This window comes from Ranitomeya variabilis, chromosome 5 (genome assembly GCF_051348905.1).
Source record: "Ranitomeya variabilis isolate aRanVar5 chromosome 5, aRanVar5.hap1, whole genome shotgun sequence".
Classification (NCBI taxonomy): domain Eukaryota; kingdom Metazoa; phylum Chordata; class Amphibia; order Anura; family Dendrobatidae; genus Ranitomeya; species Ranitomeya variabilis.
The window spans coordinates 8,760,702-8,785,008 of NC_135236.1; the positions used below are offsets into that span (position 1 = coordinate 8,760,702).

Consider the following 24,307-nt stretch of genomic DNA (forward strand, 5'->3'; position numbering starts at 1 on the left):
ATATCACCCCATCCTTCAGGATGCCAGTAGGTTCGGAATCACCAGGCGAGTCAGGCTCAAAACTCCTAGAGAGGGCATCTGCCCTCACATTCTTAGACCCAGGCAGATATGAAACCACAAAGTTAAATCGAGAGAAAAACAACGACCAGCGCGCCTGTCTAGGATTCAGACGCCTGGCTGACTCAAGATAAATTAGATTCTTGTGGTCAGTCAAGACCACCACCTGGTGTCTAGCACCCTCAAGCCAATGACGCCACTCCTCAAATGCCCACTTCATGGCCAAGAGCTCCCGATTTCCAACATCATAATTTCGCTCAGCGGGCGAAAATTTTCGAGAGAAAAACGCACATGGTCTCATCACTGAGCAGTCAGGACCTTTCTGCGACAAAACTGCACCTGCTCCGATCTCGGAAGCATCTACTTCAACCTGGAACGGGAGCGACACATCAGGCTGGCGCAACACAGGAGCAGAAGAAAAGCGGCGCTTAAGCTCCCGAAAGGCCTCCACAGCCGCAGAGGACCAATTAGCAACATCAGCACCCTTTTTGGTCAAATCAGTCAAAGGTTTAGCAATGGCAGAAAAACCCGCTATGAATCGGCGATAGAAATTAGCAAATCCCAAGAATTTCTGAAGACTCTTTAGAGAAGTAGGCTGTATCCAATCACAAATAGCCTGAACCTTAACAGGGTCCATCTCCATAGATGAAGGGGAAAAAATATATCCCAGAAAGGAAATTCTCTGAACCCCAAAAATACACTTTGAGCCCTTCACAAAAAGAGAATTAGCTCGTAAAACCTGAAAAACTCTCCTGACCTGTTGAACATGAGATTCCCAGTCCTCCGAAAAAATCAAAATATCATCCAAATACACAATCATAAATTTATCCAGATATTCACGGAAAATATCGTGCATAAAGGACTGAAAAACGGAAGGGGCATTCGCGAGACCGAAAGGCATTACCAAATACTCAAAATGGCCTTCAGGCGTATTAAATGCGGTCTTCCACTCATCCCCCTGCTTAATCCGCACCAAATTATACGCACCACGTAGATCGATCTTAGTGAACCACTTCGCCCCCTTTATGCGAGCAAACAGATCAGTAAGTAAAGGTAACGGGTACTGGTATTTAACTGTAATCTTATTCAGAAGTCGATAGTCGATACAAGGTCTCAATGTACCATCCTTTTTACCCACAAAGAAAAACCCTGCCCCCAGTGGAGACAAAGAGGGGCGAATATGACCCTTTTCCAAAGATTCTCTGATATACTCCCGCATAGCAGTATGTTCAGGTACAGACAAATTAAACAAGCGACCCTTAGGAAATTTACTACCGGGAATCAACTCAATAGCGCAGTCACACTCTCTGTGAGGAGGGAGAGAATCAATTTTAGGCTCCTGAAAGACATCATAAAAATCTGACAGAAATGCTGGGATCTCAGAGGGAGTAGATGAAGAAATGGGAACCAAAGGTGCATCCCCATGAATCCCCCGGCATCCCCAGCTCAACACAGACATTGATCTCCAGTCCAAGACTGGATTATGAATTTGTAACCATGGTAATCCAAGTACTAACACGTCATGTAGATTATATAACACAAGGAAACGAATAATCTCCTGATGGTCTGGGGTAAGATGCATAGTCACTTGTGTCCAATATTGTGGTTTATTGCTAGCCAAAGGTGTAGAATCAATACCCTTTAAGGGAATAGAAACTTCCAGAGGCTCTAAATCAAACCCACAACGCTTGGCAAAGGACCAATCCATGAGACTCAGAGCGGCGCCAGAATCCACATAAGCATTCACGGTAACAGATGATAAAGTACAAATCAATGTCACGGACAAAAGAAATTTAGACTGCAAGGAACCCATAGAAAAAGATTTATCAACCTTTTTATCAACCTTTTTTATGCGTTTAGAGCATGCTGATATAACATGAGCTGGATCTCCACAGTAGAAGCACAATCCATTTTTGCGCCTGTAACTCTGTCGTTCGCCTCTAGACAAAACACTATCGCATTGCATATGCTCTGGTGCCTCTTCAGAGGTCACCGCCAAATGGTGCACAGGTTTTTGCTCAGAAGATACCGCCATATGGTGCACAGGTTTTTGCTCAGAAGATACCGCCATATGGTGCACAGATCTTTGCTCAGAAGACACCGCCATATGGTGCACAGATTTGCGCTCCCGTAAACGCCGATCAATCTGGATAGCCAATTTCATGGCATCATTCAGACCTGTAGGCACAGGGAACCCCACCATGACATCCTTCACGGCATCAGAGAGACCTTCTCTGAAATTAGCTGCCAGAGCGCACTCATTCCATTTAGTAAGCACCGACCATTTACGAAATTTTTGGCAGTAAATCTCAGCTTCATCTTGCCCTTGGGAAAGAGCTATCAAGGCTTTCTCAGCCAAAATCTCTAAATTAGGTTCTTCATAAAGCAACCCCAAAGCCAGAAAAAATGCATCTACATTTAATAACGCAGGATCCCCTGGCGACAATGCAAATGCCCAACTTTGTGGGTCACCCCGCAGTAGAGAAATAACAATTTTAACCTGTTGTGCAGGATCACCAGCAGAGTGAGATCTCAGAGACAAAAACAATTTACAATTCTCTCTGAAATTCAAAAAACGGGATCTGTCTCCGGTAAAAAATTCAGGCATAGGGATCTTAGGTTCAGACATTGGAGCACGTATAACAAAATCTTGTAAGTTCTGGACCTTTGTAGCCAGGTTATTCAGACCTGCAACCAAACTCTGTGGATCCATGATTCAAACAGGTGTAACCAAAGCCATTCAGAGATTAAGAGGAGAGGAAAAAAAAAAAGGCTGAAGACTGCAGTTTAAGCAAGGAGTACAAATGAGCACATTCCAAACACAGAAGGAAAAAAAAAAACCTTTTCACATCCTTTCCTGCTTTAGTGCATGGTTTTAACACATTGTGGCCGGCCAAACTGTCATGATTTCCCCAATGGCAGGGAAATCAAAATAACAAACGGACTAGCTCTCGGGTGATGGGAACTAAAGTGACCGTGACCTGAACCTGACACAACACTGGAAGTAGCCGGGGAGTGTTTCCTACGATGCCCTAGACACCACGCGCCAGCCGGAGATCTAACTACCCCTATCAGAGGAATATATAGGCCTGCCTTACCTCCAGAGATGAACCCCCAAAGGAGATAGCAGCCCCCCACAGATATTGACGGTGAGTCAAGAGGAAAAGACATACGTAGGATGAACAGCAGATTTAGCACAGTGAGGTCCGCTTTCTAGATAGCAGAAGTACAGGAAAGAGTTACTTCACGGTCAACTTCAAAACACTACTCAAAAACACCATCCTGAAATTACTTTAAAACTCCAGTGACAACTCATGCCACTGGAGTGGCAATTTCAGTCCACGAGAGCTTCCAGCTACAGAGTGTCACATTGCAGATAGCTGGACAAAAATAGCATAAACTAGAAACAAAATTCAACTTAGCTGAACAGGAACTTGAGGCAGGAAAATGCAACAGAATGCTACTGATACATTGTTGGCCGGCATAGGACCAGCAGCCAAGCAGCCTTAAATAGGAAACTCCCCTAATAGGTGGCAACAGGTGATCCAGGATAGAAGAAGGCAAATAAGTGGCACTACCATAAAACACCACCGGGGGAGCCCACAAACAAAATTCACAACAGCCGAGCTGTGAGTGTCCTGTGCACCTTGCTAGGCTGAGCTATGAGAGTGTCCTGTGCACCTTGCTAGGGAGAGCTGTGAGTGTCCTGTGCACCTTGCTAGGCTGAGCTATGAGAGTGTCCTGTGCACCTTGCTAGGGAGAGCTGTGAGTGTCCTGTGCACCTTGCTAGGCCGAGCTATGAGAGTGTCCTGTGCACCTTGCTAGGCCTAGCTGTGAGAGTGTCCTGTGCACCTTGCTAAGCTGAGCTGTGAGAGTGTCCTGTGCACCTTGCTAGGCTGAGCTGTGAGAGCATCCTGTGCACCTTGCTAGGCCTAGCTGTGAGAGTGTCCTGTGCACCTTGCTAAGCTGAGCTGTGAGTGTCCTGTGCACCTTGCTAGACTGAGCTGTGAGAGTGTCCTGCGCACCTTTCTAAGCTGAGCTGTGAGAGTGTCCTGTGCACCTTGCTAGGCTGAGCTGTGAGAGCGTCCTGTGCACCTTGCTAAGCCGAGCTGTGAGAGCGTCCTGCGCACCTTGCTAAGCTGAGCTGTGAGAGTGTCCTGCGCACCTTGCTAGGCTGAGCTGTGAGAGCGTCCTGCGCACCTTGCTAGGCCGAGCTGTGAGTGTCCTGTGTACCTTGCTAACTGAGCTGTGAGAGTGTCCTGCGCACCTTGCTAGGCTGAGCTGTGAGAGCGTCCTGCGCACCTTGCTAGGCCGAGCTGTGAGTGTCCTGTGTACCTTGCTAACTGAGCTGTGAGAGTGTCCTGTGCACCTTGCTAGACCGAGCTGTGAGAGTGTCCTGTTGTTAAGATAATGTATAATATTTTTAGTTTTCCTTGTTATCACACACGCTGTGGGCTAGTCCGACCCCCCTCTCTTCGCTTCTGCTGCTGTGTGTGTGTGAATCCCAAACCTCTCATTCCCTCCCACCAAAATAATGTTTATTGCCCCTGTAGCTGCGGTAAACAATTCTCCCATCTAGTTGCCGCTAAAACTGGTCTGGTCTCTCTCAAAAGACATGAGCTTCTTTGTTCTATGATAGTAAGATATTGGGACACCGATTTGGGTTAGAAAAATAAGGAGTACATATTGCGAATTTCCATCGGTAGATCTGCCAACCACTGTAAGTGGTAGCAGCTAAACACAACGAGTACAAAGTGCGGATTTCTCCTGAACCGTGTGGAACAAATAGTACAAATTTGGTATCATTAGCTAATTTCAAAATAAGGTGAGTGAGGTGTGTGCCGTTACTCTGCTAGATTCACTAGCCAAGTTAAGAGAATTATAAGTATTGCTGGTAAAATCTGTAACTTTGAGGAGAGGGGAGGGTGCAGGTAAACCAGCCCCTTTAGTGATGTCACAAGTCTGCAAGTATAAGGCACGGCACTCAACCCAACCTTCAGTCTTGCCTGAGGAGCTGTTACAGCAGGTCCCTCTGATGAACTGGGACACTTGGCTCCGCCCACCGGCCAGGTTAGCTGAAATGATCTGAGCACATGTCAGTGTTACTTTCTATTTTAATCCTTTTTTTTATAATTGCTGTACATACTTTAAATTGTCTCATCTTGTAAAATCTTGATATACCTTTTATAAACACTGCCTAATCTTTTTATGGAGTAAAAGTTATAATATTTACTAGCTTTGTTCCCTTGCTCTAAAACGTACCCTAAGTCTTCTGAAGTTAATTACGCTACTAATTTGGGTTGGCTCTGAACTCCTCTGTGGAGAAATCTGAGCTGGTGGCAGCGAAGTGTGTTCTGGGCTAGGTGGGTACCACTGGCAGCTACGGAACAGGGTTTTATAAGCTATTGTCTGGCTGCGGCCTGAGCATTTATAATTCCCTCGCTTCAGCGTGCCTGCTAGCCAGTACACAGTGAAGCGGTCCGTCCGACGACTAATTATTATCCTAGGTGTAGTTCGCTGACTGACATGAGGGTAAGGGGGCGCCGGAGAGCTGCAAGTTTCAAAGCGGAACTGGAAAGCGGGATATACATAAATCCTTGCAGTTCGTGATATATTGTAGTAGCAGTGGGATAACTAAAATAAGCCCCATGCAGTAAATTGATAGGTCAATAGCCTTGGTTGTATTTTCCTCACATGTTAGCAGTGGTGGGATAACTAAGATAAGCCCCAGCACATGTGATAGCCGTGTGCTGGCCAAAGGTCACCCGATCTGTGACATATTGGTGGCAGCACGGTGGGATTCGTGACACCTGTGCACTTTCTAGGCCGAACTGTGAGAGTGTCCCGTGCACAGTCTTGTACTGAGCTGTGAGTGTCCCATGCACAGTCTTATACTGAGCTGTGTGTGTCCTGTGCACAGTGTTGTGCTGAGCTGTGAGTGTCCTGTGCACAGTCTTGTGCTGAGCTGTGAGTGTCCAGTGCATAGTGTTGTGCTGAGCTGTGAGTGTCCTGTGCACAGTCTTGTGCTGAGCTGTGAGTGTCCTGTGCACAGTCTTGTGCTGAGCTGTGAGTGTCCTGTGCACAGTGTTGTGCTGAGCTGTGTGTCCTGAGCAGTGTTGTGCTGAGCTGTGTCCTGTGCACAGTCTTGAGCTGAGGTGTGAGTGTCCTGTGCACAGTATTGTGCTGAGCTGTGAGTGTCCTGTGCAGTGTTGTGCTGAGCTGTGTCCTGTGCACAGTCTTGAGCTGAGGTGTGAGTGTCCTGTGCACAGTCTTGTGCTGAGCTGTGTCCTGTGCACAGTGTTGTGCTGAGCTGTGAGTGTCCTGTGCAGTCTTGTGCTGAGCTGTGAGTGTCCTGTGCACAGTGTTGTGCTGAGCTGTGTCCTGTGCACAGTGTTGTGCTGAGCTGTGAGTGTCCTGTGCAGTCTTGTGCTGAGCTGTGAGTGTCCTGTGCACAGTGTTGTGCTGAGCTGTGTCCTGTGCACAGTGTTGTGCTGAGCTGTGTCCTGTGCACAGTCTTGTGCTGAGCTGTGAGTGTCCTGTGCACAGTCCTGTACTGAGCTGTGAGTGTCCTGTGCACAGTCCTGTGCTGAGCTGTGAGTGTCCTGTGCACAGTGTTGTGCTGAGCTGTGAGTGTCTTGTGCACAGTGTTGTGCTGAGCTGTGAGTGTCTTGTGCACAGTGTTGTGCTGAGCTGTGAGTGTCCTGTGCACAGTGTTGTGCTGAGCTGTGAGTGTCCTGTGCACAGTCTTGTACTGAGCTGTGAGTGTCCTGTGCACAGTCCTGTACTGAGCTGTGAGTGTCCTGTGCACAGTCCTGTACTGAGCTGTGTGTCCTGTGCACGGTCCAGTACTGAGCTGTGTGTCCTGTGCACTGTCTTGTGCTGAGCTGTGAGTGTCCTGTGCACAGTGTTGTGCTGAGCTGTGTGTCCTGTGCACAGAGTTGTACTGAGCTGTGAGTGTCCTGTGCACAGTCCTGTACTGAGCTGTGAGTGTCCTGTGCACGGTCCAGTACTGAGCTGTGAGTGTCCTGTGCACAGAGTTGTACTGAGCTGTGAGTGTCCTGTGCACAGTCCTGTACTGAGCTGTGAGTGTCCTGTGCACGGTCCAGTACTGAGCTGTGTGTCCTGTGCACAGAGTTGTACTGAGCTGTGAGTGTCCTGTGCACAGTCCTGTACTGAGCTGTGAGTGTCCTGTGCATGGTCCAGTACTGAGCTGTGAGTGTCCTGTGCAGTCTTGTACTGAGCTGTGAGTGTCCTGTGCACGGTCCAGTACTGAGCTGTGAGTGTCCTGTGCACAGTCCTGTACTGAGCTGTGTGTCCTGTGCACAGTCCTGTACTGAGCTGTGAGTGTCCTGTGCACAGTCCTGTACTGAGCTGTGAGTGTCCTGTGCACAGTCCTGTACTGAGCTGTGAGTGTCCTGTGCATGGTCCAGTACTGAGCTGTGTATCCTGTGCACAGTCTTATACTGAGCTGTGAGTGTCCTGTGCACGGTCCTGTACTGAGCTGTGTGTCCTGTGCACAGTCTTGTACTGAGCTGTGAGTGTCCTGTGCATGGTCCAGTACTGAGCTGTGAGTGTCCTGTGCACAGTCCAGTACTGAGCTGTGAGTGTCCTGTGCACGGTCCAGTACTGAGCTGTGAGTGTCCTGTGCACGGTCCAGTACTGAGCTGTGAGTGTCCTGTGCACGGTCCAGTACTGAGCTGTGTGTCCTGTGCACGGTCCTGTACTGAGCTGTGAGTGTCCTGTGCACAGTCTGTACTGAGCTGTGAGTGTCCTGTGCAGTCCAGTACTGAACTGTGAGTGTCCTGTGCACAGTCCTGTACTGAGCTGTGAGTGTCCTGTGCACAGTCCAGTACTGAGCTGTGAGTGTCCAGTACTGAGCTGTGAGTGTCCTGTGCACGGTCCTGTACTGAGCTGTGAGTGTCCTGTGCACAGTCCTGTACTGAGCTGTGAGTGTCCTGTGCACAGTCCAGTACTGAGCTGTGAGTGTCCTGTGCATGGTCCAGTACTGAGCTGTGAGTGTCCTGTGCACGGTCCAGTACTGAGCTGTAAGTGTCCTGTGCACAGTCCTGTACTGAGCTGTGAGTGTCCTGTGCACTGTCCTGTACTGAGCTGTGAGTGTCCTGTGCACAGTCCTGTACTGAGCTGTGAGTGTCCTGTGCACAGTCCTGTACTGAGCTGTGAGTGTCCTGTGCACGGTCCAGTACTGAACTGTGAGTGTCCTGTGCACGGTCCAGTACTGAGCTGTGAGTGTCCTGTGCACAGTCCAGTACTGAGCTGTGAGTGTCCTGTGCACAGTCTTGTACTGAGCTGTGAGTGTCCTGTGCACGGTCCAGTACTGAGCTGTGAGTGTCCTGTGCACGGTCCAGTACTGAACTGTGAGTGTCCTGTGCACAGTCCTGTACTGAGCTGTGAGTGTCCTGTGCAGTCCAGTACTGAGCTGTGAGTGTCCTGTGCACAGTCCTGTACTGAGCTGTGAGTGTCCTGTGCACGGTCCAGTACTGAACTGTGAGTGTCCTGTGCACAGTCTTGTACTGAGCTGTGAGTGTCCTGTGCACAGTCCAGTACTGAGCTGTGTGTCCTGTGCACAGTCCAGTACTGAGCTGTGTGTCCTGTGCATGGTCCAGTACTGAGCTGTGAGTGTCCTGTGCACGGTCCTGTACTGAGCTGTGAGTGTCCTGTGCACGGTCCTGTACTGAGCTGTGTGTCCTGTGCACGGTCCAGTACTGAGCTGTGTGTACTGTGCACGGTCCTGTACTGAGCTGTGAGTGTCCTGTGCATGGTCCTGTACTGAGCTGTGAGTGTCCTGTGCACAGTCTTGTACCGAGCTGTGAGTGTCCTGTGCACAGTCCTGTACTGAGCTGTGAGTGTCCTGTGCACGGTCCTGTACTGAGCTGTGAGTGTCCTGTGCAGTCCAGTACTGAGCTGTGTGTCCTGTGCACAGTCCTGTACTGAGCTGTGAGTGTCCTGTGCACAGTTCTGTACTGAGCTGTGAGTGTCCTGTGCACAGTCCTGTACTGAGCTGTGAGTGTCCTGTGCACAGTCCTGTACTGAGCTGTGAGTGTCATGTGCACGGTCCAGTACTGAGCTGTGAGTGTCCTGTGCACAGTCCTGTACTGAGCTGTGAGTGTCCTGTGCACAGTCCTGTACTGAGCTGTGAGTGTCCTGTGCACGGTCCAGTACTGAGCTGTGAGTGTCCTGTGCAAGGTCCTGTACTGAGCTGTGAGTGTCCTGTGCACAGTCCTGTACTGAGCTGTGAGTGTCCTGTGCACGGTCCTGTACTGAGCTGTGAGTGTCCTGTGCACAGTCCTGTACTGAGCTGTGAGTGTCATGTGCACAGTCCAGTACTGAGCTGTGAGTGTCCTGTGCACAGTCCAGTACTGAGCTGTGAGTGTCCTGTGCACAGTCCAGTACTGAGCTGTGAGTGTCATGTGCACAGTCCAGTACTGAGCTGTGAGTGTCCTGTGCACAGTCCAGTACTGAGCTGTGAGTGTCCTGTGCACAGTCCAGTACTGAGCTGTGAGTGTCCTGTGCACAGTCCAGTACTGAGCTGTGAGTGTCCTGTGCACAGTCCAGTACTGAGCTGTGAGTGTCCTGTGCACAGTCCTGTACTGAGCTGTGAGTGTCCTGTGCACGGTCCAGTACTGAGCTGTGAGTGTCCTGTGCACAGTCCAGTACTGAGCTGTGAGTGTCCTGTGCACAGTCCAGTACTGAGCTGTGAGTGTCCTGTGCACAGTCCTGTACTGAGCTGTGAGTGTCCTGTACATGGTCCAGTACTGAGCTGTGAGTGTCCTGTGCACAGTCCTGTACTGAGCTGTGAGTGTCCTGTGCACAGTCCTGTACTGAGCTGTGAGTGTCCTGTGCACGGTCCAGTACTGAGCTGTGAGTGTCCTGTGCAAGGTCCTGTACTGAGCTGTGAGTGTCCTGTGCACGGTCCAGTACTGAGCTGTGTGTGTCATGTGCACAGTCCAGTACTGAGCTGTGAGTGTCCTGTGCACAGTCCTGTACTGAGCTGTGAGTGTCCTGTGCACGGTCCAGTACTGAGCTGTGAGTGTCCTGTGCACAGTCCAGTACTGAGCTGTGAGTGTCCTGTGCACAGTCCAGTACTGAGCTGTGAGTGTCCTGTGCACAGTCCTGTACTGAGCTGTGAGTGTCCTGTGCACGGTCCAGTACTGAGCTGTGAGTGTCCTGTGCAAGGTCCTGTACTGAGCTGTGAGTGTCCTGTGCACAGTCCTGTACTGAGCTGTGAGTGTCCTGTGCACGGTCCAGTACTGAGCTGTGAGTGTCCTGTGCAAGGTCCTGTACTGAGCTGTGAGTGTCCTGTGCACAGTCCTGTACTGAGCTGTGAGTGTCCTGTGCACGGTCCAGTACTGAGCTGTGAGTGTCCTGTGCACAGTCCTGTACTGAGCTGTGAGTGTCCTGTGCACAGTCCTGTACTGAGCTGTGAGTGTCCTGTGCAGTCCTGTACTGAGCTGTGTGTGTCCTGTGCACAGTCCTGTACTGAGCTGTGAGTGTCCTGTGCACAGTCCAGTACTGAGCTGTGTGTCCTGTGCACAGTCCAGTACTGAGCTGTGAGTGTCCTGTGCACAGTCCAGTACTGAGCTGTGAGTGTCCTGTGCACAGTCCAGTACTGAGCTGTGAGTGTCCTGTGCACGGTCCAGTACTGAGCTGTGAGTGTCCTGTGCACAGTCCAGTACTGAGCTGTGAGTGTCCTGTGCACAGTCCAGTACTGAGCTGTGAGTGTCCTGTGCACAGTCCAGTACTGAGCTGTGAGTGTCCTGTGCACGGTCCAGTACTGAGCTGTGAGTGTCCTGTGCACGGTCCAGTACTGAGCTGTGAGTGTCCTGTGCACAGTCTTGTACTGAGCTGTGAGTGTCCTGTGCACGGTCCAGTACTGAACTGTGAGTGTCCTGTGCACAGTCCAGTACTGAGCTGTGTGTCCTGTGCACAGTCCAGTACTGAGCTGTGTGTCCTGTGCACGGTCCAGTACTGAGCTGTGAGTGTCCTGTGCACGGTCCTGTACTGAGCTGTGTGTCCTGTGCACGGTCCTGTACTGAGCTGTGAGTGTCCTGTGCACGGTCCTGTACTGAGCTGTGAGTGTCCTGTGCACGGTCCAGTACTGAGCTGTGTGTACTGTGCACGGTCCAGTACTGAGCTGTGAGTGTCCTGTGCACGGTCCTGTACTGAGCTGTGTGTCCTGTGCACGGTCCAGTACTGAGCTGTGTGTACTGTGCACGGTCCTGTACTGAGCTGTGAGTGTCCTGTGCATGGTCCTGTACTGAGCTGTGAGTGTCCTGTGCACGGTCTTGTACCGAGCTGTGAGTGTCCTGTGCACAGTCCTGTACTGAGCTGTGAGTGTCCTGTGCACGGTCCTGTACTAAGCTGTGAGTGTCCTGTGCAGTCCAGTACTGAGCTGTGTGTCCTGTGCACAGTCCTGTACTGAGCTGTGAGTGTCCTGTGCACGGTCCTGTACTGAGCTGAGTGTCCTGTGCACGGTCCTGTACTGAGCTGTGAGTGTCCTGTGCACGGTCCAGTACTGAGCTGTGTGTGTCCTGTGCAGTCCTGTACTGAGCTGTGAGTGTCCTGTGCACAGTCCTGTACTGAGCTGTGAGTGTCCTGTGCACAGTCCTGTACTGAGCTGTGAGTGTCCTGTGCACGGTCCAGTACTGAGCTGTGAGTGTCCTGTGCACTGTCCTGTACAGAGCTGTGAGTGTCCTGTGCACAGTCCTGTACTGAGCTGTGAGTGTCCTGTGCACGGTCCAGTACTGAGCTGTGAGTGTCCTGTGCACAGTCCTGTACTGAGCTGTGAGTGTCCTGTGCACAGTCCAGTACTGAGCTGTGAGTGTCCTGTGCACGGTCCTGTACTGAGCTGTGAGTTTCCTGTGCACGGGCCTGTACTGAGCTGTGAGTGTCCTGTGCACGGTCCTGTACTGAGCTGTGAGTGTCCTGTGCACGGTCCAGTACTGAGCTGTGAGTGTCCTGTGCACGGTCCAGTACTGAGCTGTGAGTGTCCTGTGCACGGTCCTGTACTGAGCTGTGAGTGTCCTGTGCACAGTCCAGTACTGAGCTGTGAGTGTCCTGTGCAAGGTCCTGTACTGAGCTGTGAGTGTCCTGTGCACGGTCCAGTACTGAGCTGTGAGTGTCCTGTGCACAGTCCTGTACTGAGCTGTGAGTGTCCTGTGCACAGTCCTGTACTGAGCTGTGAGTGTCCTGTGCAGTCCTGTACTGAGCTGTGTGTGTCCTGTGCACAGTCCTGTACTGAGCTGTGAGTGTCCTGTGCACAGTCCAGTACTGAGCTGTGAGTGTCCTGTGCACAGTCCTGTACTGAGCTGTGAGTGTCCTGTGCACAGTCCTGTACTGAGCTGTGAGTGTCCTGTGCACAGTCCTGTACTGAGCTGTGAGTGTCCTGTGCACGGTCCTGTACTGAGCTGTGTGTGTCCTGTGCACAGTCCAGTACTGAGCTGTGAGTGTCCTGTGCACAGTCCAGTACTGAGCTGTGAGTGTCCTGTGCACAGTCCAGTACTGAGCTGTGAGTGTCCTGTGCACGGTCCAGTACTGAGCTGTGAGTGTCCTGTGCACAGTCCTGTACTGAGCTGTGAGTGTCCTGTGCACGGTCCAGTACTGAGCTGTGAGTGTCCTGTGCACAGTCCAGTACTGAGCTGTGAGTGTCCTGTGCACAGTCCTGTACTGAGCTGTGAGTGTCCTGTGCACGGTCCTGTACTGAGCTGTGAGTGTCCTGTGCACAGTCCAGTACTGAGCTGTGAGTGTCCTGTGCACAGTCCTGTACTGAGCTGTGTCCTGTGCACAGTCCTGTACTGAGCTGTGAGTGTCCTGTGCACGGTCCTGTACTGAGCTGTGAGTGTCCTGTGCACAGTCCAGTACTGAGCTGTGAGTGTCCTGTGCACAGTCCAGTACTGAGCTGTGAGTGTCCTGTGCACAGTCCAGTATTGAGCTGTGAGTGTCCTGTGCACGGTCCAGTACTGAGCTGTGAGTGTCCTGTGCACAGTCCTGTACTGAGCTGTGAGTGTCCTGTGCACGGTCCTGTACTGAGCTGTGAGTGTCCTGTGCACAGTCCAGTACTGAGCTGTGAGTGTCCTGTGCACGGTCCAGTACTGAGCTGTGAGTGTCCTGTGCACGGTCCAGTACTGAGCTGTGAGTGTCCTGTGCACGGTCCTGTACTGAGCTGTGAGTGTCCTGTGCACGGTCCAGTACTGAGCTGTGAGTGTCATGTGCACAGTCCAGTACTGAGCTGTGAGTGTCCTGTGCACAGTCCTGTACTGAGCTGTGAGTGTCCTGTGCACGGTCCAGTACTGAGCTGTGAGTGTCCTGTGCAAGGTCCTGTACTGAGCTGTGAGTGTCCTGTGCACGGTCCAGTACTGAGCTGTGAGTGTCCTGTGCACAGTCTTGTACTGAGCTGTGAGTGTCCTGTGCACAGTCCTGTACTGAGCTGTGAGTGTCCTGTGCACAGTCCTGTACTGAGCTGTGAGTGTCCTGTGCACAGTCCTGTACTGAGCTGTGTCCTGTGCACAGTCCTGTACTGAGCTGTGAGTGTCCTGTGCACGGTCCTGTACTGAGCTGTGAGTGTCCTGTGCACAGTCCAGTACTGAGCTGTGAGTGTCCTGTGCACAGTCCAGTACTGAGCTGTGAGTGTCCTGTGCACAGTCCAGTACTGAGCTGTGAGTGTCCTGTGCACGGTCCAGTACTGAGCTGTGAGTGTCCTGTGCACAGTCCTGTACTGAGCTGTGAGTGTCCTGTGCACGGTCCTGTACTGAGCTGTGAGTGTCCTGTGCACAGTCCAGTACTGAGCTGTGAGTGTCCTGTGCACGGTCCAGTACTGAGCTGTGAGTGTCCTGTGCACGGTCCAGTACTGAGCTGTGAGTGTCCTGTGCACGGTCCTGTACTGAGCTGTGAGTGTCCTGTGCACGGTCCAGTACTGAGCTGTGAGTGTCATGTGCACAGTCCAGTACTGAGCTGTGAGTGTCCTGTGCACAGTCCTGTACTGAGCTGTGAGTGTCCTGTGCACGGTCCAGTACTGAGCTGTGAGTGTCCTGTGCAAGGTCCTGTACTGAGCTGTGAGTGTCCTGTGCACGGTCCAGTACTGAGCTGTGAGTGTCCTGTGCACAGTCTTGTACTGAGCTGTGAGTGTCCTGTGCACAGTCCTGTACTGAGCTGTGAGTGTCCTGTGCACAGTCCTGTACTGAGCTGTGAGTGTCCTGTGCAGTCCTGTACTGAGCTGTGAGTGTCATGTGCACTGTCCTGTACTGAGCTGTGTGTGTCCTGTGCACAGTCCAGTACTGAGCTGTGAGTGTCCTGTGCACAGTCCAGTACTGAGCTGTGAGTGTCCTGTGCACAGTCCAGTACTGAGCTGTGTGTCCTGTGCACAGTCCAGTACTGAGCTGTGAGTGTCCTGTGCACAGTCCAGTACTGAGCTGTGAGTGTCCTGTGCACAGTCCAGTACTGAGCTGTGAGTGTCCTGTGCACAGTCCTGTACTGAGCTGTGAGTGTCCTGTGCACAGTCCTGTACTGAGCTGTGAGTGTCCTGTGCACGGTCCAGTACTGAGCTGTGAGTGTCCTGTGCACAGTCCAGTACTGAGCTGTGAGTGTCCTGTGCACAGTCCTGTACTGAGCTGTGAGTGTCCTGTGCACAGTCCTGTACTGAGCTGTGAGTGTCCTGTGCACAGTCCAGTACTGAGCTGTGAGTGTCCTGTGCACAGTCCTGTACTGAGCTGTGAGTGTCCTGTGCACAGTCCAGTACTGAGCTGTGTGTCCTGTGCACAGTCCAGTACTGAGCTGTGAGTGTCCTGTGCACAGTCCTGTACTGAGCTGTGAGTGTCCTGTGCACGGTCCAGTACTGAGCTGTGAGTGTCCTGTGCACAGTCCTGTACTGAGCTGTGAGTGTCCTGTACATGGTCCAGTACTGAGCTGTGAGTGTCCTGTGCACAGTCCTGTACTGAGCTGTGAGTGTCCTGTACATGGTCCAGTACTGAGCTGTGAGTGTCCTGTGCACAGTCCAGTACTGAGCTGTGAGTGTCCTGTGCACGGTCCAGTACTGAGCTGTGTGTCCTGTGCACGGTCCTGTACTGAGCTGTGAGTGTCCTGTGCACTGTCCTGTACTGAGCTGTGTGTGTCCTGTGCACAGTCCTGTACTGAGCTGTGAGTGTCCTGTGCACAGTCCAGTACTGAGCTGTGAGTGTCCTGTGCACAGTCCAGTACTGAGCTGTGAGTGTCCTGTGCACAGTCCAGTACTGAGCTGTGAGTGTCCTGTACATGGTCCAGTACTGAGCTGTGTGTCCTGTGCACAGTCCTGTACTGAGCTGTGAGTGTCCTGTGCACGGTCCAGTACTGAGCTGTGTGTCCTGTGCACAGTCCAGTACTGAGCTGAGTGTCCTGTGCACAGTCCTGTACTGAGCTGTGAGTGTCCTGTGCACAGTCCTGTACTGAGCTGTGAGTGTCCTGTGCACAGTCCTGTCCTGAGCTGTGTCCTGTGCTGTGCTGCTCTGTGCCTCTGCCAGGTCACTACACGCAGGCTGTGAGCTCCCTCATAGCAGTGATTCTACCCTGCAGCGCTCCATTAACCCTGTAGTGAGGCAGGTGTCTTCTCACCTGCAGTGGACCTGGAGAGCTGGGCAGATGTGGTGCCTCAGCTAAGTCCTGGTGGCAGGGGGGCTCCTCAGTGAAGTTCTGCAGGGTGTTGGGCGGTCGGTGTCCCCTGTCCCCCTCATCCTCCGTTCGTTCCCTTCTTGCCTGTCTATGCTCACCCTGTTGACATCTCGGCTGTCAGGAAGTCCTGCCTCTTCTGTCTGTCCCCCAAGTGCTTCCTTCCCTGTTTCTCCCTCTCCTCCCCTTTCTGCTGTCTCTCCCTCCTCTTGGGGTGTCTCTCTAACACCCTGCTCTCTATCCTCCTTCCAGTTCTTACTCCTCTGTCTCTTCACGAACTCCTCTCAGTTCTGTCTCCCGAACTGTCACAAGTCTCTGCTTCTTTTTCTTCTGTCTCTACCAGTCTCTTACGTCTCCATTTCTTGGTGACACTCTGTCTCTCGTTTGCTTCGCCCTGACGCCGTCTTGCCCTTTCTCTCCTTTTCAGTGTCAGTGCTTGAATCCCCTAAGGCTAGGTTCACATTTCGTTTTAGTGTGAGCGCTAACGGACAGCGTTGCACGGCGAAATTAACGTCGTGCAACGCGTCCGTTAGCGCTCCCATTGCCAGCAATGTTAAAGCGCCTTGCTAGCGCGTGCCATTTTCGGCACGCGCTAGCGATGTGCCGTTCTTTTGTGGCGCGCCTCGGACGCGGCGCGCCCGAGGTCCGTTCCCCGCTCTGGCAGATCGGGGATCTGCGCTAGCGGGGACTTTTAACGCGACCCCTAAAAAGACATTGCGTTAGCGCAATCCGCTAGCGCTTAGCGCTAAACGGATTGCCCTACGCAATCTGAACCTAGCCTTAATGATATCTGGGTCAGTGTAAAGCCCCCTACACACATTAGATTCATGTCGGCTGAACCTGCAGATGATGACCGGTTCAGCCAGCAGTCCAGTGCAGGGCCCGTTTTAGGCAAAGTGGGGCCCTAGGCAAAAGTTTAAAATGGGGCCCCAAATGCTAACATATTGCACATCACACAGAAGCATTTCTGGTGTATTTACATGCGCTGATCTCAGGCCGCTAAACGAGTGTGATCGACAATACTGAAGTCGTTCGCTTGTTTCCCGGCCTCTTTACACCAACTGAGAAAGAATGAAAGGAACAGAACAATCACTATTAGATCAATCTGTCCCCATACAGTATCATGTTATCAGCAGCACATCTACAGTTTACACCGGCGATGTGCTGCCGAGAACAAGAATTTCTGTTCCCGCATAGACAATCCAAACACGTGATGAATAGGCAGCATTTTGTTTGTTTAGTATAATACACCCCATAGTCCTCCATATATTATAACGTGCCCCATAAACCTCCATATAGTATAATACACTCCCCATAGTCCTCCATATTTCATAATATGCCCCATAGTCCTCCCTATAGTATAATACACTCCCCATAGATCTCCATATAGTATAATACACACCTCATAGTCCTCAATATAGTATAATGCACTCCCTATAGTCCTCCATATATTAAAATACACTCCTCAGTCATCCATATAGTATAATACACTCCCCATAGACCTCAATATAGTGTAATACACTCCCTATAGTCCTCCATATATTAAAATACACTCCTCAGTCCTCCATATAGTATAATACACTACTCATAGTCCTCCATAAATGTAATACATAGAATAAATTTAATACATAGAATAAAATGTACCCCCCATAGAATATAATAGAGCCCACCTTTCCATAGAATATAATGTAACCCCATAAAAGAGTATGATGCAATCCTCCCTCATAGAATATAATACAGCCCCCCATAGAATATAATGTAGTCCCCAGAGAATATAATACAGCCCACCTCCCCATAAAATATAATGTAGCCCCTGAGAGTGTAATACAGCCCCCCCATAGAATGTAATACAGCCCCCCATAGAGTGTAATACAGCCCCCCACAGAATATACTACAGCCCCATAGAATATAATGTAGCTGACCCCCGCACCCGAGAATGGCCCCACAGTCCAGTAATCGCTTATTGATAGATTTAAAATAAAAAAAACACAATCCTCACCTCTCCTCATGCCCTGCGCTGCTCTTGGCTCTGGTCGCAGTGGCTGCAGTCTGCCTGGGACACAGCAGGTATGTGATGATGTGATGTCATCGCGCACCCGCAGTGTCAGAGGCAGAGGGGAATGATGGGAGAGGGAGCGTCAGCTGACGCTCTCTCCTCTATCATTGCATTGCATAGTTGAATGTGCCGGTGCTTGCAGCGGGCAACTGGCTGGAGGCCCCTGGGAGAGCTGGAGCCCTAGGAGGCTGCCTGGTCTGCCTACTGCTAACGCCGGTCTGGCACTCTCTTACTCCTCTTTTTCTGTCTGGCACTCTATTACTCCTCTATTTCTGTCTGGCACTCTTACTCCTCTATTTCTGTCTGGCACTCTCTTACTCCTCTATTTCTGTCTGGCACTCTTACTCCTTTATTTCTGTCCGGCACTCTTTTACTCCTTTATTTCTGTCTCACACTCTGTTACTCCTCTATTTCTGTCTAGCACTATTACTCCTCTATTTCTGTCTGGCACTCTCTTATTCCTCTATTTCTGTCTGGCACTCTTACTCCTTTATTTCTGTGTGGCACTCTCTTACTCATCTGTTTCTGTCTGGCACTCTTACTTCACTATTTCTGTCTGGCACTCTCTTACTCCTCTATTTCTGTCTAGCAACCTTACTCCTCTATTTCTGTCTGGCACTCTGTTACTCCTCTATTTCTGTCTGGCACTCTTACTCCTCTATTTCTGCCTGGCACTCTTACTCCTCTATTTCTGTCTGGCACTCTCTTACTCTATTTCTGTCACTCTGTTACTTCTCTCTTTCTGTCTGTCACTCTGTTACTTCTCTCTGTGTGTCACTCTCTTACTCCTCTATTTCTGTCTGGCACTCTTACTCCTCTATTTCTGTCTAGCAACCTTACTCCTCTATTTCTGTCTGGCACTCTTACTCCTCTATTTCTGTCTGGCACTCTCTTACTCTATTTCTGTCTGGCACGCTCTTACTCCTCTATTTCTGTCTGGCACTCTGTTACTCCTCTATTTCTGCCTGGCACTCTTCTCTATTTCTGTCTGGCACTCTCTTACTCCTCTCTTTCTGTCTGTCACTCTGTTACTCCTCTCTTTCTGTGTGTCACTCTCTTACTCCTCTCTTTCTGTCTGGCACTCTTACTCTTCTATTTCTGTCTGGCACTCTTACTCTATTTCTGTCTAGCAACCTTACTCTATTTATGTCTGGCACTCTGTTACTCCTCTATTTCTGCCTGGCACTCTCTTACTTCTCTGTTTGTCTGGCATTCTTACTCCTTTATTTCTGTCTAGCAACCTTACTCCTCTATTTCTGTCTGGCACTCTTACTCCTCTATTTCTGTCTGGCACTCTGTTACTCCTCTCTTTCTGTGTGTCACTCTCTTACTCCTCTATTTCTGTCTAGCAACCTTACTCCTCTATTTCTGTCTGGCACTCTGTTACTCCTCTATTTCTGCCTGGCACTCTTACTCCTCTATTTCTGGCTGGCACTCTTACTCCTCTATTTATGTCTGGCACTCTCTTACTCCTCTATTTCTGTCTGGCACTCTCTTACTCTATTTCTGTCTGGCACTCTCTTACTCCTCTATTTCTGTCTGGCACTCTCTTACTCCTCCTTTTCTGTCTGACACTCTATTACTCCTCTATTTCTGTCTGGCACTCTTACTCCTCTATTTCTGTCTTGCACTCTTACTCCTTTATTTCTGTCCGGCACTCTTTTACTCCTTTATTTCTGTCTGACACTCTGTTACTCCTCTATTTCTGTCTAGCACTATTACTCCTCTATTTCTGTCTGACACTCTGTTACTCCTCTATTTCTGTCTTGCACTCTCTTATTCCTCTATTTCTGTCTGGCACTCTTACTCCTTTATTTCTGTCTGGCACTCTCTTACTCCTCTGTTTCTGTCTGGCACTCTTGCTCCACTATTTCTGTCTGACACTCTCTTACTCCTCTATTTCTGTCTAGCAACTTTACTCCTCTATTTCTGTCTGGCACTCTCTTACTCCTCTCTTTCTGTCTGTCACTCTGTTACTCCTCTCTTTCTGTCTGGCACTCTTACTCTTCTATTTCTGTCTGGCACTCTTACTCCTCTATTTCTGTCTGGCACTCTTACTCCTCTATTTCTGTCTAGCAACCTTACTCCTCTATTTATGTCTGGCACTCTGTTACTCCTCTATTTCTGCCTGGCACTCTCTTACTTCTCTGTTTGGCATTCTTACTCCTCTATTTCTGTCTAGCAACCTTACTCCTCTATTTCTGTCTGGCACTCTTACTCCTCTATTTCTGTCTGGCACTCTGTTACTCCTCTCTTTCTGTGTGTCACTCTCTTACTCCTCTATTTCTGTCTAGCAACCTTACTCCTCTATTTCTGTCTGGCACTCTGTTACTCCTCTATTTCTGCCTGGCACTCTTACTCCTCTATTTCTGGCTGGCACTCTTACTCCTCTATTTATGTCTGGCACTCTCTTACTCCTCTATTTCTGTCTGGCACTCTCTTACTCTATTTCTGTCTGACTCTCTTACTCCTCTATTTCTGTCTGGCACTCTCTTACTCCTCCTTTTCTGTCTGGCACTCTGTTACTCCTCTATTTTTGCCTGGCACTCTTACTCCTCTATTTCTGGCTGGCACTCTTACTCTTCTATTTATGTCTGGCACTCTCTTACTCCTCTATTTCTGTCTGGCACTCTCTTACTCTATTTCTGTCTGGCACGCTCTTACTCCTCTATTTCTCTCAAGCACTCTGTCACTCCTCTATTTCTGTCTGGCACTCTCTTACTCCTCTATTTCTCTCAAGCACTCTGTTATTCCTCTATTTCTGTCTGGCACTCTTACTCCTCTCTTTCTGTGTGTCACTCTCTTACTCTATTTCTGTCTGGCACTCTTACTCCTGTATTTCTGTGTGTCACTCGCTTACTCTATCTCTCTCAAGAATGCTGTTACTCCTCTATTTCTGTCTGGCACACTCTTACTCCTCTATTTCTGTCTGGCACTCTTACTCCTCTATTCCTGTCTGACACTCTCTTACTCCTCTATTTCTGTCTAGCACTCTTACTCCTTTATTTCTGTCTGGCACTCTCTTACTCCTCTCTTTCTGTCTGGCAATCTCTTACACCACTTTTTCTGTCTGTCACGATAATGTAAAAAATGTCATATTGTGAGTTTAGTTTCAGAAGGTTACATGGCTTTCCAGAGACAGACTGTGGGCCATCCCCTCTTCTCTCTCTGCCTGCTGCTTGTGTGTGTGTGAATCCTAAAACCCTCCCTGAAGAATTTTTATGGTTCTATGCTGCAGGCAGAGCAGTCTCCCTAAAACTACTCATTCCCCCTCCCACATGGTATTAGTTGAAACTGGTGTAGCCACCATGAGATTTTTTGTTCCATTAAAGTGACATATGCTGGCACCGATCCGGGCTAGAGATATAAGAATTATATTTTCCTGATGTCCATCAATAGATCACTCACTGAAACCGCTAGCAGCTAAACGCAACAAGTGCAAAGCGTGGATTTCTCCTTAAGCGGTTCATGTAAGTACGCCGCGCTTACACTTAAAAGAATCGCCCCGACGTGGTGCACCTCGGGAACTTGGTGCATACGAAGTTCATACAGCGAGATATGCGTAAAAATAGTTTTCATAGTCTAAGTAAAGGGGAAGTGTCCGCCTCTAAGTGATGTCACCACAGGGGGAGTGCCTGGGTTTTGGGCTAGGAATAACTTAGTGAGGCAGCATTTTTGCAGTGTCTTTTGTCAGGGGGCTAGCTGCTCTACAGATGTGACATGCATCTTGATGTATCTCCTGAGCACATGGGCAAACTGGAGATGAAATGATCTGACTGACCTGTAAGTGTTCTTTTCAATTTTAATCCCATTTTATTTGTAATTTGTATTGTACATATGATTTGTCTCATTTATCTTTTTTTTATACTTTGTAAACACTGCCTACCTTTTTTGGAGTAAAATATAAAATGACTAGCTTGTTACTCCCTGCTCTATAACGAACTGTCACGTCCTCTGAGGTGAATTACACTACTGATTTGGGTTGGCTCCAGACCCGTCAGTACTTTAACAATCGGAGCTGGTAACAGTATACTTTGTTCGGTGCGTTTGGGAGGCTTTGTAGCGACAGCGTACTGAGCTTGTTGGGCAAAGCTGGCAGCGATGGAACGGGGTTTATAAGTGTATTGCTCGGCTGCGGCTAGGAATAATTATATCACCCTCAATACAGTGTGTGCCCAATAGCCAGTACATAGCAGGCAGCCTTTCTGGCAACTAATTACCCTAGGTGCAGTACCCTGACTGACCTGAGGGTAAGGGGGTGCCAGAGAGCTGCAAGTTCCAAACCGGAACTGGGAAGTGGGATATAGATAAATCCCCTTCAGAAGGAACCAGGGGCAACGGTGATAAAGGTATCCTCCCCGTGAACCGTCACAGATCGGTGGGATCCCGGTGGGATCTGTGACAGTCACTCTCTTACTCCTCTTTTTCTGTCTATAACTCTCTTGTCTGTGGCACGTTTTCACTTCTCACTGGCACGCTCTTCCTGGTATTTGGCACTCTATCTTCATTTCTCATTTACACTCTCTTACTGGTCTGTGGCAAACTTTACTTCTGTCCGGCAGTCTCTTTTTCGTCTATGGCAACCTCTCTTACTCTACTTCTCACTGGCATTCGCTTTCTCATCTATGGCACTCTCCTAATCATCTGTGGCACTCGTTTACTCCACTTCTCACTGACACTTTCTTTCTTGTCTGTGACACTATTTTTTTTCCTCTTCTCACTGGCACTCTCTTAGTCTGTGACCTTACTGGCACTCTCTTACTCGTCAGTAGCACTCTCTTCTCTATTTCTTAGTGCACATTCATTCTTCTCTGACACTCACTTGCTACTCACTCATCTGTTGTCTCTCTGTTGCTCACTCTCTTTTCTCTCATTTTATGTCACTCTCTCTCTCTGTTTATCTCTATCACATTATCTTTATCTCGCTGTCTCTCTATCCCAGTGCTGTCTTTTTCCATGTCTCTATCTCTCTATGTTGCTGTCGCTTTCCTTTCTTGCTGTCTTTATGTAGCTGTCTCTCTTTCTCTATGTAGTAGTCTCTTTCACAGTCTTAACCTAGCTGTTTCCTTTCATGTAGGTATGTCTACTTTGTCTTACTGTCACTCCTTCTATGTAACTGTATCCTCTCTCTACCTTTCTGTTATTATGCAGCTGTCTCTCTGTGTAACAGTCTCTCATCTCTATTGCAGTCAGTTTCTCCTGCTGCCTCTCTGTAGCTGTCTCTTACACGCTGTGTGTATATCTCTCGCCTTCTATCTGTAGCTGTCTTTATAGTTGTTTCTCTCCCCTGGGTCTCTCTCTGTATAGCTGTCTCTCCTACTGTCTCACTCTATATGTAGTTGCCTCTCTCCTGCTGTTTTTGACAGATTAGCTGTCTCTCTATGTAGATGTCTCTTTCAGTACCTGACTGTCTCCAGTCGTGTCTCTGTTTAGATGTCTCTTTCTATGTCTGCATGTCTCTCTTTGTGTCTAGCTGTCTCTCTCTGTAGTTGTCTGGCTGTAGCTGTCTCTGTGTAGCAGTCTCTCTGTGGCAGTCTCTGTGTAGCAGTTTCTCTGTAGCTGTCTCTCTGTGTAGCTGTCTCTCTGTGTAGCGGTCTCTTGGTGTAGCTGTCTCTATGTGAAGCAGTCTCTCTGTAGCTGTTTCTGTAGCTGTCTCTTGGTGTAGCTGTCTCTGTAGCTATCTCTTGGTGTAGCTGTCTCTCTCTGTAGCTGTCTCTCTGTAGCGGTCTCTCTGTGTAGCAGTCTCTTTAGCTGTCTGTGTAGCTGTCCTCTCTCTGTAGCTGTCTCTCTGTAGCTGTCTCTGTAGCTGTCTCTGTGTAGCAGTCTCTCTCTGTAGCTGTTTCTGTAGCTCTCTTGGTGTAGCTGTCTCTGTAGCTATCTCTTGGTGTAGCTGTCTCTCTGTAGCTGTCTCTCTCTGTAGCTGTCTCTCTAGCAGTCTCTGTGTAGCAATCTCTCTCTGTAGCTGTCTCTGTAGCTGTCTCTCTGTGTAGCAGTCTCTGTAGCTGTCTCTCTGTGTAGCTGTCTCTCTCTGTAGCTGTCTCTTTGTAGCAATCTCTGTGTAACTGTCTCTCTGTAGCAGTCTCTCTCTGTAGCAGTCTCTCTCTGGAGCTGTCTCTCTGTGTAGCTGTCTCTCTGTAACTGTCTCTAGCTGTCTCTGTGTAGCTGTCTCTCTGTAGCTGTCGCTCTCTCTGTAGCTGTCTCTGTAGCTGTCTCTGTGTAGCTGTCGCTCTCTCTGTAGCTGTCTCTCTCTGTAGCTGTCTCTGTAGGTGTCTCTCTGTAGCTGTCTTTCTCTCTGTAGCTGTCTCTCTGTAGCTTTCTCTCTGTAGCTGTCTCTCTCTGTAGCTGTCTCTCTCTGTAGCTGTCTCTCTCTCTGTAGCTGTCTCTCTTTAGCTGTCTCTCTGTGTAGCTGTCGCTCTCTCTATAGCTGTCTCTCTCTGTAGCTGTCTCTCTGTAGGTGTCTCTCTCTGTAGCTGTCTGTCTCTCTGTAGCTGTCTGTGTAGCTGTCGCTCTCTCTGTAGCTGTCTCTCTCTGTAGCTGTCG

At 49.6% G+C, this 24,307-nt stretch overlaps 1 protein-coding gene across 4 annotated transcripts in view; it reads right to left on the reverse strand.

Annotated features, from left to right (window-relative positions):
- Positions 1 to 15,889, reverse strand: part of LOC143774180 (TSC22 domain family protein 4-like) — a 53,319-nt gene extending 37,430 nt beyond the window's left edge. Inside the window, exon 1 of one of the 4 annotated variants that reach the window (XM_077261541.1) lies at positions 15,813 to 15,889. The gene's annotated coding sequence lies outside the window, so the exon portion shown is untranslated. Of the gene's footprint in view, positions 1 to 15,657 lie in introns of all 4 variants that reach the window. The other 3 variants (XM_077261540.1, XM_077261544.1, XM_077261542.1) reach the window with 3 other exon arrangements.
- Positions 15,890 to 24,307: the final 8,418 nt, after the last annotated feature.